The sequence below is a fragment of the Ambystoma mexicanum genome, chromosome 12, assembly GCF_040938575.1.
Source record: "Ambystoma mexicanum isolate Mex_15411 chromosome 12, UKY_AmexF1_1, whole genome shotgun sequence".
Classification (NCBI taxonomy): Eukaryota; Metazoa; Chordata; class Amphibia; order Caudata; family Ambystomatidae; genus Ambystoma; species Ambystoma mexicanum.
In genome coordinates this window covers 225,092,883-225,107,990 of record NC_090936.1, presented here as the reverse complement: position 1 = coordinate 225,107,990, position 15,108 = coordinate 225,092,883, and the positions used below count along the sequence as shown (strand labels likewise).

At 47.9% G+C, this 15,108-nt stretch overlaps 1 protein-coding gene and 1 pseudogene across 3 annotated transcripts in view; one reads left to right on the top strand and one right to left on the bottom strand.

Moving 5' to 3' along the window:
* ANO2 (anoctamin 2) overlaps positions 1 to 15,108 on the top strand; it is a 2,341,832-nt gene that overhangs the window by 890,688 nt on the left and 1,436,036 nt on the right. The window lies entirely within an intron of this gene.
* On the bottom strand, positions 2,439 to 14,453 carry LOC138512952 (heat shock protein HSP 90-beta-like; annotated as a pseudogene).

Sequence of the window (15,108 nt, the reverse complement as noted above, 5' to 3'; positions counted from 1 at the left end):
AATCTGTTGAAAGTAGCAATGTACATGAACAAGTCCTGATTCCCCTGTCGGAGGGAAAGGAGTTCATTGTCCACTGCTTGCTCTTGGGTATGGTGAGCAAAAAGTTTTTCCATTTCCCTCAGAAATCCCCCAAAGTCATGTAATAAAGGATCATCATGGGTAACCAATGGTACCGACCAATCTGCTGCGCTACCACTCAGGTATGATAAAACAAAGGCTACTCGAGCTTGGTCATTTGGGAATGCTCCAGGCCTGCAAAGAAAGTGAAGGCGACACTGATTCATGAAAGCTGCGTATTTCTGTGGATCACCTGCAAACCTCTCCGGTGGTGCCAAAGGAACTGTTCCCGGTAACATGATTTGTACCGGAGTAGAGGTAGTGGATGGCATGGTAGGGTTTTGCATCGTTGGGTTGTTTCCAGGTAGAGGTGTCTGTCCTGCTTGTGATTGCAAGTATTGCCTGCCAATTTCTTCAGTGCGCTCTTTAGTCACTAATAAGTCTCTCCGGAGAGCTTAGTCTCTTGTCGGGCAGAAAGAACCTCGGCACAAAGTTCTCCTAACAATTGGGCCAATTGGTCTAATTCTGATGTCTCCACGGCGCCCAGGTGGATTGGTTTGGCAGGCTTCACATTCTGTTACACTCACCTGGTATCCACGGGGACGCCACCCAGCCGTAGGGACTCTGGTATCCTTCTCTGCGGTTCCCAGGTGTGAACAACGGGGAAGTTCTGGCTGGAATACAGGTGGACAATGTTCACAACTGGGCAACTGGGATAAGCAGCCCCCCACCACGCCATATGCTTGCAGCCCCTCTGGACCTCTCCTCACCTTGTTGTTAATTCAGGTGTGCTCTCCATCCTGCCTTCTTGGCAGGGGCGTGTTGTCCTTTGTGGGCAAATGCGATCTAGTTACTTCACTGATGCCGGCCCGCTTTGAGTCTTTCAGGTAGGTCTTATTGCTGTTGTATATTGTTGTTATTTTTGCATGCCTTTCTTGTTTTAATAAATGTCTCTTTCTCTTCCTTAGGTGCGCGGAAGTCCAATGTGATGCATTGGCTGAATTGGGTCTCGCCGGTAGATGATGGTGTATAAAGAGCGCTATGATGCGGTAAGTAGGTGCTATGCGCAGCGCTATGATGCCTTGCCTTTGCTAATTTGTTGTCTTTTCTTTCCCATAGATCGCGGTGCTCACCCGGTGTATGAAATCCCGAGGCGATGCTGGTCGAGGGGTGACTTGCGAGGTAGGCTTTTCGGTACAGTTCGTTATGTTGTAAAAGTGTCTAATGTCTTGTTTCTTCCTTCTTTGCAGATCTGTCGGTCCGGGAGACGCACTGATCCTAGGATGCTGTTCGCAGGAGCTGTGGGAAGCTAACAATGAAAATTACAGATAAGCTGCTGCTGCTAACAATGTCCTTTTGTCTCTTTACAGATGCTGTTCTTCCGAGTTTCACGGGTACAGCTGAACACAATGAGATTCACGTTGCAGGATTGCAAAGTAACGCGAAGCGTGTTATCCAAGTCAGGTGTGGTTTAAATAGCTTCAAGAAAGTAGTCCAGGTAAAGTAGTTCCTAGGGTACCACACCCAAAACACTATACCGCATAGCTTGGTTCCAAAGAGCCAATCTATGTGGATGCCTCCATGTTGGCTGGCACTTGAAATAAAGTAGTTCCCTAAACACAAGTCTTTATTAAGTATGTGCCCGGCGCCAAAGGTGCCAGGACTGGCCCCAAGAGGGCCTAGGCAAAGGATGCCTAAGTTTGTTGGAGACCCGAGCCAAGACCCCTCCTGGCCCATGGGCTTGCCAGGGGGGTTTCTGGATGCGGGTCGTGACATTATCTTCATTAATTCACAGGTGAGCTTTATGGGCCGGCGTATGCTCACAGAAACCGTACTTTGGATTGAAGGGTTAGAGAGGTACAACAATAACAGATTGGCGCACTCACACACTCTTATCTCCATGCAGGAGCAGTATCACCACGTACCACCACTCACAGCTTTTCTACTGAAGGAGAGGCCTGAAGGGGGTGATTCAAGTGTAGGGAGGGCTGCAACTGTGCCCCAACGCCTCAGCAGAGACCAGGTGAGCGTAACAAGAGGACTCAAGTCCATTGAGGGTGGGCTGGGTTCATCCGAGATGCGAGGCGAATTGAAGACGCTGGATCCAGTAATTAAGGGGAGGACAGAACTGACACTGCAGTATACATTACCTCAATATTGTGGCAGTCATGGGTTTTTACAGCCCACACACCACATTACTTAAAGACAATTTATAACAGTATAACAGCTAACTGGAAGCCACACATTTTGATGCACGCAGAAACCTTCGCTAAGAGTCTACCCCGCCGAATAATAGCTCCAACACATCCTCCAGAAAACTATAACAGGAGTCAGTCTTTCGAATACTGTGGCAGAATCCAATATTAAATAGCCTGCATGATTTAATCAACTTCCTCCATTCGGGGAGCGTCTTCATCCTCCTAAAGGTTCAGGATCTCATCTGTCATGGCTGCCACAGGTTCATCAATAGCAACGTCCTCCTCGTCAATTTTTAAGCCCAACATAATCATTCTGTACATTCTGTTTGAATGCATTTGGGGGTCATTCAATGAGATGCCAGATGAAACTAGGGCAGTTTCAAAGAGTAGAACCGTCAGGTCATTTACCGCCTCATTGTTTTTATCTGCCTCTGCCTTCTGTCTGAGGGTTTGCACAATACGGTGGTCAGGGTTGATCTCCAAGTACTCCAACAGCCATCATGTAGCTCATGGTGGAGTTGTCACGAAGGGCCTGTGCCTTCATGATCCTTTCCAGGTTGGCAGCCTACCCATAAGTACTTGTCACAATGCAGCAGAGTGAAGAATCAAGGTGGTTGGAGACAGTTACCGTTTCCACTTTCTTGTCCAGGATCTCATTCATTAGCTTGCACAGGTTCTCAAACTTGGACTTGCTCTCCTCCATCTTTGGCGCATCTTTGGTGACAGAGACCAGAGTCTTGCCATCAAACTCCTTCAACTGCTGTACACAGTACTCATCAGTGGGCTCTGGCATATACACAACTTCAAATCCACGCTTCCTCACATGCTCCAAAATGGCAGAGTTTGCCACCTGATCTTTGCTCTCACCAGTAATATAATATATGGATTTCTGAGTCTCCTTCATGCGAGTGACATATTCTGTAAGATATACCAACTCTTCACCAGTCTGGATGATATGATATGATATGATATGATATGGTATTTGTAACGCGCCTATACACAAGTGTTTCAAGGCGCGACGAGGCAGGGAGGGAGGGAAACAAGGGGAAGACAGACAAACGATCCTACTAGGCCAGGTGTCATTCAGATCGCGCAAGTGCAGAGGTAAGGGGAAAAGGAGAAAGTGCAAGGAGAGGAGGTGGGGGGGAAGTGCAGTACAAGGTAAGTAGCGTAATAAAATAATAAATAATAAATAATAAATAAAAAGGGCCCGCTGGTGGCAAGTGCGAGGTAAGTGCAGAGCAAGTGCTGGGAAGGGGGGCTGTAGGGATACAGTGACAGTCCCACAGTGCAGGGGGAGCCAGGGAGGCAGTGCAAGTGGAGAGTGGCTGGGTCCTGGACCGAGGTCGCTGAGAGTGGCCCAGATGCAGGTTTAGTGCAGAATTCAGTGGGGAGTTAGGCAGGTTTAGCAGGGGAGAGGGAGAGAGAAGGCAGAAGCGAAGAGGAAGGTTTTGAGGTACTTCCGGAACCGGAGATGGTTCTCCTCAAGTTTCAGGGAGGCAGGAAGGCTGTTCCAGAGGGAGGCCCCTGCTGCGGAGAGAGATCTACCCCCAGCTCGTTGCTTCGAGAAGCGGCTGACCATGAGGGAGTTGGAGACGGATGAGCGAAGGGCTCGTGAAGGAAGATATTTAGGAAGAGAGAGTTGAAGGTATTTAGGCCCCAGGTCCCAGAAGGCCTTGTGGACAATGCAGAGGGTTTTGAACTTAATCCTCGCAGCCACTGGGAGCCAGTGAAGAGATTTCAGTCCTGGAGAGATACGGTCCCTGGGCTTGAGGCCAAGGACAAGTCTCGCAGTTCTGTTCTGGATAAGTTGCAGAGGGCGGAGAGTGGAGGCAGGCAGATTAAGATAGAGGCTGTTACAGTAGTCCAGCCTAGAGAGAACCAGGGCTCGGGAGACAGTGAGCTTCTGGGGGAAGGAGAGGAAGGGAAGAATACCTCTGAGGAGGTGCAGCTGGTAGTGTGACTTCTTAGAGACGTCAGATATATGAGGAGAGAAGGAGAGTGTGGAGTCGAAGATGACCCCGAGGTTTTTAGCCTTGCAGGTAGGGGCGGGAAGGGGGCCAAGGGTATGGTAATGTAGGAACTCTGACATCTTTTTACTATTAGCAGAATCTTCATAGATACCAAGCTTCAGGTTCTTGGAGAAAGCCTCATAAAACTTCCTATAGTTCTCGTTGTCCTGCACAAGCTCAAAGAGGAGCTCCAGACACTTCTCAACAATGTTCTTGCGGATGCCCTTGAGGATTCTGCTCTGCTGCATCATTTCTCAGGAGATGTTCAGGGGCATATCCTCGGAGTCAACAACACCACGCACAGTGTTCAGGTATTCTGGAAGGAGCTCATCACAGCTGTCCAAGATGAAGACCCACACATGTGTAACTTAATGTAATTTGTTTTCCTCTTGTTTTCAAAGAGATATAATGGTGCTTGTGAGGGACGCAGAGCAGAGAACTCAGGCTGTCTCTCCACTGAGAAGTGCTTGATGGTCAGTTGGTTCTCCGAGTCATTGGTCAGACTCTTGTAGAACTTGCCATACTCTTCTTCACTGATATCATCAAGGTTGCGGGTACAGACGGGCTTCGCCTTGTTCAGCCCCTCTTGGTTTATGTACTTCTCCTTGATCTTCTTAGTCTTTTTCTTCTTATCTTTGCCATCTTCCTCATCATCCAACCCCACATCTTCTATCTTGGTTTTATGCGCGCCATCTTTAGTTGCCTCCTCTTCCTCTTTTTTCTCCTCTGCTTTCTTCTCAGCTACCTCATCATTGCTGATTTCCTTCTCATGTTCCATTTCCAAATAGAGGGTTATGGGGTAGCCAATGAACTGGCAGTATTTTTTCACCACCTCCTTGACACACTTTTTCCCCAGGTTTTTGGACTGGTCCTCCTTGAGGTGAAGGATCACACAGGTGCCTCAGCTGATTGGTTTGCCTGTGTCTACTTTGACAGAGAATGCGCCACCGGCAGAAGATTCCCAGGTATACTGCTCATCATCGTTGTGTTGGGAGATGACCGCCACCCTCTTAAGGACCAAATAGTTAGAGTAGAAACCCACCCCAACCTGCCCAATCAAGGAGATGTCTGCAGCAGCCTGAAGCACTTCCATGAAAGCTTTGGTTTCAGACTTGGCAATGCTATCCAAGTTGTTGATCCTGACCTTGGGGGTGGTGTACTGCGGGAAGATCATCTGGGAGGAGACAAGGTCCAGGGTGGTGAGGAGATTCGATCGGATGAGACACAGCATTTGTCCTTTGAAAGGGAGAACCTTTCAGCGTTGCCTAGGCAGGTAATGACTTATTGTCAGTACAATATATCTGAACCACATAGAAGATCTGTGGCACTGGGCACAAGTACCATAAAACCTGAGTCAGCCGAACCAACAGAAAGATCATTTAATGTATTTCAGGATAAACATCCTCTTTACTCCCAAAGGTATAATGTCAAGGAAACTTGAAATATTGCCTCAAGTAATTTGTCTTCCTCTGTAACAACACATTCTAATGGTTCATCTTTAAATTACTTTAAGGGAAGTAAAACTACCCTTAAAACCAGACAGCTACCTAAAAGAACTAAGTTTGTTGTTGGGGACTAACAAGTGTCACAATCCCCTGAGTACTGGGACGAGGAGGAGGGTTGAAGAGGCATGCTGTAGCAGTAGTCAGGCAATTAACCCTAACAGCAAACACCTGAAGGAACCAGGGAGTCATGAAAGCCCCCCTCAGATCTAGGCAATAGAGAGGAGCTGGAACTGTGGCTGAAGTGCGTGCTGTAGAAGCAGAGACAGAAAGAAGGAAATACAGTATTGGCAATCCAGGCAGAAGTTGGAGAACCAAAGGGACACCAGAATGTTGATGCAGCAGATTTCACCTGCTTGTTCTGCGAGGGTCCTATTCTCCCAAACTCTGTTTTGCATAGGCCGAGCAGCGGAAAGTGTGCAGGGAGACCAAACACGATTCTCAAGCGAGAGTCTATGGTTCAAACATTTAAAACTCTGAAACATGATGAAGCAGCAGTCATGTATGACTATAAATGATTCTCAAGTGGAAGTTTACTTTAGAATCCATTTTTAAACCGAAAACATTGTAACACTAAATTAGTAGACATGCCTATTCCTTATTGTGAACCAAAAAGACAATGGCCCTCATTACGACCCTGGCGGAAATCGAAAAACGATGGCGGAAATGTAATACCGCCATCGAATACCGCTCGGTGCGATTATGACCCGTCACCGTAAAGTACGATGCCATCAGCGACACCGTAGTGAACGCCAACGCTAACTGCACCAAGTACGCGCACGCGCGCCATGCAAAACCGTAATTACCACCATGGCGCAACGGTACGCGAATGCTGACCCTAGCGGACATTTACTTAACGCCATCAAGCATGGCGGAAAGTACCATTCCGCCATGGTGAGAATTACGGCATCGTGAACCAACCGTAAATGGCCCTACTGAGTGCCTGTACACCACTCCCTGCCCACATTGCACAACACCTCGTAGGTGCAATGAAGTTACACAATGCAACCAGTGAAATGTACAAGTCACCCATGCATGCCAACGAACAAATGAATGTAGGGGCTCCAAGTGCTTTGTGAGTGGCCATCCATATTTGGCATGTCACCATTGCCGTACTGATGCAGCACAGGCACGTGAAGGTTCAAGTACAGCAATATGAACTGAAACATGAGACAAAACAACAACAGGCCCCCATCGCTTGACACCAGTGTAAGGCAACATTCAAAGCAGTATCCTGAGGGAGACTGCACCAGCCCTGTACCCTTGCCAGTAAACAAACCAACCATCAGCATAAGCATGTACCACACAAGTTGGCAGAGTGACTGAGCAGCCAGGCTCATCTCAAGAGGGGCCAATGGGAGCTGCAGGGCACAGATGGCACGAATACAGAAGCTATTCCAATGGACATGACCTCAGTCTCTCTCCAAGAAACGCACGCAAACACAGGCACCTGTGACCAGCCATTTTCTGATAATCACATCATTCCACCAATCCACCTGGCTGACCGGCATCTGTTACACAAAAGCTAATCCCCCGCCCCTGAGCATGACATCATTAAAACAGTCATAATGGCAGGCCCCATCCCTGACCTTACTGGGCTTCGTAGGCAAACGCGGCCAGTACAGTACCACGCAACTATACTCAGAAGCCGGAACCCAATGCAGATCTCCTCACAATACACCGCTCCACAAATAGGAATATGCTACATTACTTGCAAAGAATAACGCTACACGGTTGAAATCAGAATCAAATTTTAATGCACATCAAATTCACCAAGCCCATACAGCTATTAGGTCATAAACTCCAAAATATTTTTCATTACTGTGGGCTGCATCCGCAATAAATGACCAGCTTCTTCTTGTGTGACGCCCTGTTCCTTCATGGTACACAGGGGCTACATTCACGTTCAAAAAGGCAACATGGAAGCGCCAAGAACCGCAGGGCCGTCCCATTAGGTAGGCACTAGTCCAGCTGAAAGGTTGATATGTAGCTCCTAGCCACTAGTACTGCGTAAGGGCATGTGGCCCATTGGCGATCGTCCCATAAGATCGTAATGGTGCTCCACTGATTAACTCGAAGCAGCAGGTGTCGGGAGTAAAAGCCATCTGCAGGAGTGGCATACAGATGGCAGCGGCAAAAGGGGAGGAGATACCTGTCACCCAAATGAAATGAAAAAGAATAGCATGGGCATCAGAACTTCATACGTATTACTCACTTCAATGATCACACTAAATCTACAGCCATATGCATGCTAGCCCACTCAAAAGGATTATTTCCACCCAAAAATCACTTGCGAATCATAACTATATAAATCGAGGTGAAAACACTATTACAAACGAGTGTTTGTGTGCATGCGTCTGTTAAGACAGAATCCATTAGATGGGATTAGTAACGTGCATAGACACAAGTGTCTGAAGGCGCGTCGAGACAGGGAGGGTTCAACAAGGGCAGATAGACGATGGTCCCACTATGGCAGCTCTGCATCACATAGCGCAGGGGAAGGGGATAGATTCCGAAAAGCCATGTACATGGCAAACTCTCAATTAAATCATCTGTCCATGCATCCATACATCATTCCCTCATCCCGGTATGAAAACGCCTGATTATTTACTCACATCACATTTGAAATTTCCATTGAGTCTGTGCGTAATGCAGTCTGCAAAATCCACTGTGCTCCAGCCCGGAATTCTAGTGTTGTGAAGTAACATGTATTTGGGAACGTCCTGCCTTATCGTCCACTACGCTATTGCGCATCCCATACTATTCATATCAATCATTGCATTCTCGCCATGGCCCCTGTCCCAAGGACATTAAACAATAGAACGTTATATTTGCAGTCAGACCTGTGGGCGTCTCCTCGCCGCTAGCTGAAAACCGAAAGCGCTGTCCTTCGAATTCCTCATTTGCAACATCACGTCGATAAGGCATCTGTGACTGCTTGAAATCACAAATTCATCCATGTAGTGCGGCAGTGTGTGAAAATGGCAACTGGCTTCACTCACAAATGGGACGCCCCGCCCGTCGGTGAACCTCGGTACAGTGCTGCATGAGGGTCCACCGTTAATCGAGTACTACATTCCACTGACCCTTTACAAATTTGTTCGCGACTGCAAAGATAGTATGTGAAACAATGGGACCATAGCAGAATGAACATATAAGCCAATATTTCACTGCCATCGGGATTAAATAGATGATTGTAATAGCAAGATGCCATGCGTCACATTGCAGCGTTGTGTGCGGGACGTGCTCGCCCAAAGGGGATTGCAGCTGGCACAGGTGGAATGAATCACCACAGGTGGAGGCTATAAAGCCTGAAAACACATAAATTGCACACCCAACCCCCTCCCACAACCACACCCACTCCAAAATGCTACCGGCAGGACTAGCGATGTTGGCCCTGGGGGACCTGATAGCACTGCAAGTACTACAACTTCAAGAAGAAGACGAACACCAACTACTACAACAACCGGCCGCACAGAGGAGACGCAGGAGGAGGAGGAGGGCAAGGCAGGGCCAGCAAGGGCCACCAGCACAGCCACTACCACCACGCAGGCAGCCCGCAATCCCACGCCTCCGAGCTCATCCGTTCAACCTCACTGCTGAGCAGATCCACACCCTCTACCGTTTGGACTGGGACACCATAACAGCCATTGTGAACATGACACACGCTGACCTTGTCAGCATGATAGATAGCCCAACCGCCATCCCACCCCTACTGAAGGTGGTGTCTGTACTCCACTTCCTGGCCACAGGCACCTACCAGCACACAGTCGGACTGTTGCATGGCATTTCACAGCCACTGTTGTCACAGACACTATCGCAATTGCTCGATGCCCTCCTGAAGCACGCAGACGACTACATCTCTTTACCACGCTCGGAGCAGGAGATTACAAACACAAAAGTGGGATTCCATGCACTGGCCGGCATACAGGGTTGCATTGGTGCCATCGACTGCACCCATGTGGAATTGGTTGTCCCACATGCCATGGAGGCCCAGTACCGCAACCGGAAACAATATCATTCTCTTAATGTACAGATGGTGTGTGACTCCAACAGGATCTTTACACAATGTTGTGCCCGATTTCCTGGATCAACCCATGATTCTATGGTCTTGAGGAACTCTACAATACCACGCTACATGGAGCGACACGCAGGGAACAGATCCTGGCTACTCGGTGAGTCTCATTTCATGCATGATAATGTGGGGTATGTGATGCGGCAATGACCTGGCAGGAAGGGGGGGGGATGCGTACGTAGCAATGTCATTCCACAAACATCCTTTATTGTCCACATACAGGTGATGCCGGGTATCCACTGAAGAGATGGCTCCTTACACCACTCCGGAACCCACAGAACCAGCATGAGGAGGACTACAACCATGCCCACTCACGTACCCGTGTAGTCATTGAACAGGCATTCGGCCTACTGAAGGCTCGTTTCCGCTGCCTCAGCAGGTCTGGCGGGGCACTCCTGTACCGCCATGAGAAGGTTGCAAAGATGGTCATGGCATGTGTCATGCTACACAACATGTGCGTACGTAGAAATGTGCCCATGCCCCCTGACGCAGAACTACAAGCACCTGAAGATGGTCATGATGAGGGTGGGGATGTGGCAGCACCTCAAGGAGTCCGCGAGGCACAGGAGGCCCGTGAAATTCGTCAGAATATCATAGATTCATGCTTCTAGCACTCACGCCTGGTGGCTGATACATGGACACGGGACTTGTGGCACTGTGTGTGTCTGGAACATGCACAATGTGGACTGTACGCCAATAAAGGCCTCGTACACAAAGATCAATGTCCACACATCTCATTGGATGATTATGTAATGTTTATAGCATATGTGAAATTATATTACACACCCCATCGACCCGCCACCCAAGAAAGCCCAACACCCCCCCTCCACCCTCCTACCTCCCCCCGAACACCAGTGTCCAAAGATGCTCATTGTCAGTGGGCAGACGCTATTGCAAGCCCCCTCTCCGGGTATCAGGGGCACCCCTGCCTGTGGAGCGCAGGTTCCTCCCAGATCTACGTTGGGGGCTGCCCTGGACGGAACTTGCAACGGATGATGTCTCTGCCTGCTCACGTCCATGCATGTCCCTAAGGGTTTGTGAGAGCTCAGTGAGCACACGGCGCACAGCGGCAAGTTCACCACATACGTCTTTGGACGTCGCATGCAGTTCCCCCCTCAGGCTCTCGCTGCTTCTCTCCATTTGTACCCTTAGTGTCTCTGTACTTCTCTCCATTTGTGCCCTTAGTGTCTCTGTACTTCTCTCCATTTGTGCCCTAAGTGTCTCAGTAGATGTTTCTATGACTGCCTTAGAACCCCCACATTCATCAGCATGCTCCTTGAGGAGCGTGGCCAGTTGCTGCTGTTGCACGATCACCTGGTCGAGGGACTGTTGCCTCTGCTGGGCCATGCCCATTTGCGGTGGTGTCACAGAGGGGCTGATCACCTCATGTTGCCTTGCCACAGGGCTTGTGGGGGATGGCCAGTAGTCGTCTTGTGGGTGCCCCTGCGTGGTATCCTCATGGTGTACGGGATGAAACAAACAGGGGGATTGAGACAGGTCATGGATGGGTCCTACATCGACAGCACCGTTTTCTGTGTCGGAGCATGCTGCCATTAATGCAGTGTCACCTATGGTGCTGCTGCCACCAGAAGCAGTGCCTTCTGTGGCATCCATTGGGGGGACCTGTGGTGCTGCTGTTGTGGGCATGCTGGCTGCTGGGGTGCCTGTTGAAGTCCCCTCCTGTGTGCTGCCACTTGATTTGTGCTGCTGCCGTGTCTTGATCCGTGCAGCTGAGGTGGAGGGTCTTTGGCCGTTGGTCTTGGCCCTCTTTGCAGGTGTGCTGGTAGGGGTGTCCTGGAGCTCGTCGTTTGAATCGGACCCTGTGGTGGAGTAAAGGAGGGCGAGCGTTATTTATGGGTCTGTGGAAATTGGAATGGCAATGTATCACATGCATTGGGGTGGTACCTGAGGGTGTTTTGGGTCAGGGCCTTGGAGGTGGTTTCATTTTTGTGTGGATTGAGGATGCAGTTGTTTTGCAGCCTGCAGTTAGGGTGTGCATGCTGCACGTGTAGAGGGTGTTTTTAGGATTTTTAATTATTTATGTATTTAATGTGAGTTTTAAAGTGCGCTATCAGGCCAATGTATGTGGACGTTCTCCTGGACATGTGTTTCTGTTGCACTATGTGGACACATGGTACTTCACATGATTGGACATTGTGGATTTAGCATTGTTTTATTTGGCCCACCTACCTGATTCTTCGGATGTCTGCACTCCTTTCTCCATCCCTCCGACTCCCTCTATACTCTCCATTCCAATGGTGGAGGCACAGATTTCTTCCCAGGGGGTCAACTTGATGGGTGATTCCGATCCTCCCCCGGTAGCTGTGGCAATGTTACGGTTGGCTGATAGTATGCTCCGTACGCGTATCCGCAAGTCGTCCCATCGCTTTCTGCATTGCTGTGGGTTGCGGGGTCCGGTCCCCACCGCACTTACCCGCTGTGCCACCAGGGCCCATATGGCCTTCTTGTTCGCAAGTGCCGTCCTGGTCATTTGCGTCGAGAAGAGGACGGCAGCATTCTCCTGGAGGTTCTCTGTGAGCACGGTGAGTTCCTCATGGGAGAAGTGGACCTGCCGCTTGCGGTCGCACGCTTTTTTAGCAACTTTTCCCATTTTGATTGTTTTAACTAGGGTGGCTTATGGGTTGGGACGTGTCTCAGGGTCGGATTTGTAATGGTTGTGTTGGGATTCTGATTTTGTAGGTGTACGGCGTGCTGTTTCCCGTTCCGGCCCCATGTTTTTACTTCCGTTTCCGTATTTTTACGGTCACCGTATTTTGCGATTACCGCTCATTACGGTGACCGCTATGATGGGTGGCGGAATTGCACCTAGGGCGCCGTACGACGGTGGTGAGGGGCGTTTTGGGGACATTTCCGCCATCGCGGACTTTGCACTTCCACCATGGCGTAATGCTCGTGCCCGATGGGTCGGAATTAGCCGCACTTTACTCCATCGTGCAATGGCGGAAACGCTATTTACGCTATGGCGGTCAGGTCAGTTACTTTCCGCCAGGGTCGTAATGAGGGCCAATCACTTATAAAGAAACATCAAGTGGTAAAATATTGTTTCTGCAGTTGGAGAGAGAGGAAGCACTGGGAATACTATGTATTCCCCTATTAAGATTGTAAGCAGCCTAAAAGCCAGAAAACAATCCAACCAAGACTATGAGCCCAAAGGAATTGTAACCTTGTCTAAGATAGAAGTGTGCAAGCATTATCTGAAGTCAAGAGAGTGGCACCAAGGCTTCTGGGTAATTGTTTTGGCTAACAGCTGGCAGAGAGGTGAAGGCAAATTTGGGGAAGGGAAACGTGCTGCTCAAATATATTTCTTGAAGTTGACGCAACCTATATTGACAAAGACTTTAAGCATCAGAGAGAAGTGGGTTGGAAAGGCACACTTAGGTTGTTGATTTGGCAGACCGACAAGAGAAGCAAAGAGGCTGACCCTTTTGAAGAGAGATATTCAGAGAAAGAGTGCCTTGTCTGGTTGAAGGTGTTGAAGTGCCTTAATGTAAATCTTGTCAGAACTAAAACCTGTTTTCAATCACAAAATACTGAAGCTGTGGTGGAATCACAAATTACTGAAGCTATGGAGGTATATCTGGGTGTCAGTAGATGCAAACTTCAGTAGTACAAGTGAAGTGGAGTACTGTGAGATAAAGAAGAATGTTCTCATGGTACAGTTTACTAGAATTAAAGTTGTTGAAGTAGAAGCAGTAGTACTGTGAACTCATCCTGACAAACCTACTGTGAATCCTAAGTCGTGAATAGTGAAATAATAACTGTTAACCAAGAACTGTGTTTCAATAACAATTGTAGAAGTTGCATTTAAGCTGAAGTGTAGCAAGTCTTCCTGGATTATTGAAAGTCGTGGCAACGCATTGTGGCTGTTATTACCATTGCTGCTATATTGAGGAAGTGGAAAGTGCATATTTCCCAAAGAAGAACAGATTTACTGTTGGAGCTTTGGTTAACAAGACTTTATCTTGACATTGAAATATCAAGAACCGACCTGAGACTATCTTACCTACATGGATTACCTTGTTTTCTTTTGTTGAACATTGGAGCTGAATTCACATTGAATCATGGGGAAGAGAACTCACCCAAGTTATTGAGAGGTTATCAAGAAACTGAATGCTATGTTTGCTATTTGAATTGGCATAAGATTTTCTTTGTATTTTATGTTTAAGTGTGAGGGCCAGACATCCTGTGACAGAGTGTTTCTCTTTAGGTTTGTTAGGCAGGGAAATCCTCCGCAAAGTAAGGATAGTGAGATATTTAATGACATGTTTACTTTAATAAAATTGCATGTTTTGAACAATCATCAAACAGTTGCCCACCTCGCATTGCTGACCCCTCATAAGGTGCACTCCTGGGGGTTGTGTATGATGTCAGTTTTCAGCTCTTTCCCACTGTCCAACTTGGTTGGGTCTGTAAGACTTTCATATCGTATTTTGTCAAGCGCATTTGAAACATTGGAAATAAGTTCTTGCATGAAGATCTCATTTTTGGAATAGAAGGTGTTGATGATCAGGGACATAAGTTGGGCAATTTCAGCCTGGAAAGCAAAGGTTTCCACCTCCTGTTCTGCATGTTGCACTTCTTCAGGCATCTTGGTGGTCCCTGGTATCTGGATGGCGGTGAAAAGGGAGATAGAACAGCAATATTAATGCTGCTGACTGCGGTGAAAATGTATTAACAACTAGCTGGCTGTGAAACATTTTTGACCTAAAGTACTAGAATAACCTGAACCTGAAGTAAATGCAGTCAGTAACTTTAATGTGCAGCAGTTACAGAGAGCATTCAAGAATTAAAGTATATTCTTGCAATAAAAAAAACATTTGACTGTAGTTCCCTTTTTGCCTTGATCTTATATTCCTGATTTGAAGAACTGTATTTCTGGTGTTATACAATTTAGCAAGAATAGTACCTGAATTTCAAGCTCTGCCCTCTCTCTTCAGCAGTCTTTGCATTTTACAAAAGGATGTAGTTAACCTCAAAGTGCAGTCCATCGTGTGTTAGGTAACATGCTTGAATCATCTCTATAAGGGAAGGATACCAACATGCCAAATTAGATTCAAACCCTATATTGTGCCTAAGCACCACCCAGAACCGCCACCCTTCATCCCATCAGACAACCCATTCAGGACTAAACACACGAAATCTACATCTTTCGTGGAGACAGCATAGAGCATACATTTGGTGGACCGTTTTTGTTTCCTAGATTGGAATAGGATTGTATATTGTGGCACCTGCAAAAGGCCTAC